Below are 3,109 nucleotides of genomic sequence, written 5' to 3' on the forward strand. Positions count from 1 at the left end.
GTGGTGTGGGATGGGAACTCTGGGCGGTACCAGAAACCTCTGCCCCCAGGCAGGCATGCACCTGACTCCAAGTCGTGCCCCGCTGCAGGGCGGCGCGTCTCATCCATGTCTGTCCCTTAAGGGGAAGGCAGCCGGACCATGGACTGCGCCACCTCAAGTCACTGAGCCTCTGAGGTGGGCCCTGTGGTCCCGCCCAGAGCCCCGTCTACGTCCTCATGCCGCCGAGCCCCTGAGGACTGAAATGGGGTTCCGCCCTGCCTATGCCGCCTGAGGGTGCATGCCCAAAGTCCCATTCACTCCTCCTAACCCACACCACCTGCCACAAGGAGGGGTCAGCTAGCGCTTGACCCCCCCGCTCCCAACCAGTGGCAGAAGCACCTTAAGGCTGTCCCACAGGTCCTTAAGAAAGATGTCTGCGCCTTCCTCCGACAAATGAACACCATCGCCCCTGTACAGGTAAGGTAGCGAGAACACAATTGCAGGATGCATTACCACCCTGCCACCAGTGTGAGACACAAAGCCACCAATGCCCTTGGTGATTTTCCTGTGCATCCTTTCAATCTTAGCACAGCAGAAGGCCCCTTGCCATACACGACGCTGCAAGACGTCCGACCAGACCAAGGTGGAACCAGGCAGCCAACCCATAAGGGTGGTGATGTCCTCGCGGGCTCTGTTCATCAGAGCCAGACCAGACATCCTGCAAAGGTCATTCTCACCCAGATGGAGCACCAAAACATCCAGTGGGGGGTTCACATTCAGGAACTCCATTAATGCAGGCAGCAGCTGGCCCCATCTCATCCCCCTCTTGGCTAACCAAGTAACCCGCACTGCTGGGCTGAGGCCCAGATGCGATCCGAGGAGGGTTGCAGCCACCCTCTTGCAGGCCCAAAAGACAATGGAGTGGTCGCAGATTAACACACGTACCGGGCTACCACAGTGTCCTGCAAGATGAAAGCAGAGATGTTAATGCAAGGTATCCCTGCTGCTGCTGCTGCTGCAGCCTAACATGCGTTCTGGGCCACCACAGCGTCCTGCAAGATGAAAGCAGAGAGTTTATAGCAAAGCATCCCCTTTAACACTGCTCCCCCCACAGATTGGGGAATGCCTGGAACACCAGAGTCACTGTAGTGGACCGTGCGATACTGGTCGGGAATGCCATCGTTCACGGATGTCCCCGTGGGGTAAGACAATTGGTGAATGAGGCGGTATACCCCAGGGGCCTTCTTAGGCACCACCCCCAGCGGAGAACCTTAAGGTCAGGTGGGGGGAGTAAGAAAAAGGGGCCCAAACACGCTCCAAATCCACCCCTTGGCAATTGTCCTCTGGACTATGCCTTCCATGCCCGTGACTGACTTCAAGTTGCGAGCTAAACTCACACCCTTGTGGTGTGGCGAGCGGATATGGAAACCCTGAGTGAAACCCTCCCACAGGAATACAGCCGCAGCGCGATCAGGGCACTCGTGCAGCAGCTCAGCCATCAGCGGCAGCCTAATCGGACTTGGCCTCTTTGGAATTGGATGCGTCACCTGCACCTCCTCCCTTCTCCTGACCTGAGCCTCGGCGCCTAGATTTCCTGTCCCAGTAACCCCTCGGGCAGGAGGTAAGCGGATGGTCAGCACCGCACAGTCCACAGTTGTTCAGGAACATACAACTTGATCTAGAACAGTGCCCCGAGGAGGCATACTCATAGCAGGCACATGGGGATTGAACCCGTCGGCCTGGTGCTCCCACCTGAGGCGGCCCCACCATGCACGAACTACTGTTCCTGGTAATCAGTTGGCTGCTCTCTGAGCGCTCACCCCCAGCAGCACCACCCGCCATCACGAGTTGAATCCACAACTCCGAGTTCTTCCTTTCCCAGGAAAGCTGTGGGTTATTCCCCATGCGCATGTGGAACTGCTCATCATAGGCCAACCAACCTGAACCTGAGTATCCCCTAAAAGCCCTGTGAATCAAGTCCAGGTACTTTGCTAGTGCCGGGCCTTTATACAAGTCTTTCTGCAGAACAACTCCCATGTAAATGGTAAACCCTGCTAACCAATTGGTCCAATTGCGATCAATTTTGGGCTTACGCAACGTCTGATGGTCCCGATTGCACTCCCCTGGCCTGATCTCAGGCTCTGGCTCCCTATGGAGAAGGCTGAAGAGGTCCACATACTCGCCCCTCCATATCTTTTCTTTAACTGCAGGGGCCAGATGATCCCCAAGTGGAAGAGCCTCCTACCCGTATGGCATGCGGGGAAGGGGGAGCCCCTTGAACCACCGCCTTGGAAGCTGGTGACAATAGGGGCCATGCGCCAGCTGCCAGCCCAGCCCCGCTCTGGGCAGGCAGCCCAGCATGCCAGGCTTGGGCTGCATTGGCCAGCTGTGATGCTGAGTAAATGTTCCCTTGTGCCAGCGGGAGCTCACCTGTCACTGTAACACCCGCAGCAAACTGCACGCTCACCCCCTGGGCGCCATCCTGCACCCGAGAGGGGCCCGAATGTAACACTGCCATCGTTTGTTGGGGGAGAGCCGCCAGCGCCATACCACCCTGCTGAAATGCAGCCTGCTGAGCAGCGCATCCCTACGGGGAGGCTGGTTGTCTGCCCTCCGGCAGCTGTGTAGAAACTGACTGGCAGCGGGGCTGCAGAGTCTCCCCCACTGCCAGGACGGGTGAATGCTGAAGCAATCCTGGTTGCCCCTCTGGGCCATCTATTACAGCCCCTGGGCGCCCTCGCTGATTGTGCAGAACAGCGCAACCTCCCCAGACTTCCACAACTCCAGCCAAGCCTCTCCCTCCATACTCACCCGTGTTGGCCTGGTCCCCTATGTTGGGGTTGGGAACTTCAACATATGCAGATGGAGCCACTGCTGCATCGTTGTCCGAAGAGGCCTCTGAAGATTCCCCCACTGGGGTCAAATCTGGGCCTGCAGCAGGCCTCGCAACTGCCGCTGGCCCGCAGCTCTCCAAGGCTGTAAGCCTGTCCAGAATCCCTTGCAGGATATCGGACAGGGAGGAGCACGCACACTTCTCAGGCAGGGCATTGCCCCCCACTCGGGGAGTACATGAAGGCACCATCTCCCCTTGTAATGCCATGACCAGTGCAGCTATGCTGTCCAGACCTAG

Source organism: Tiliqua scincoides, chromosome 5 (assembly GCF_035046505.1).
Source record: "Tiliqua scincoides isolate rTilSci1 chromosome 5, rTilSci1.hap2, whole genome shotgun sequence".
In the NCBI taxonomy this organism is placed as follows: domain Eukaryota; kingdom Metazoa; phylum Chordata; class Lepidosauria; order Squamata; family Scincidae; genus Tiliqua; species Tiliqua scincoides.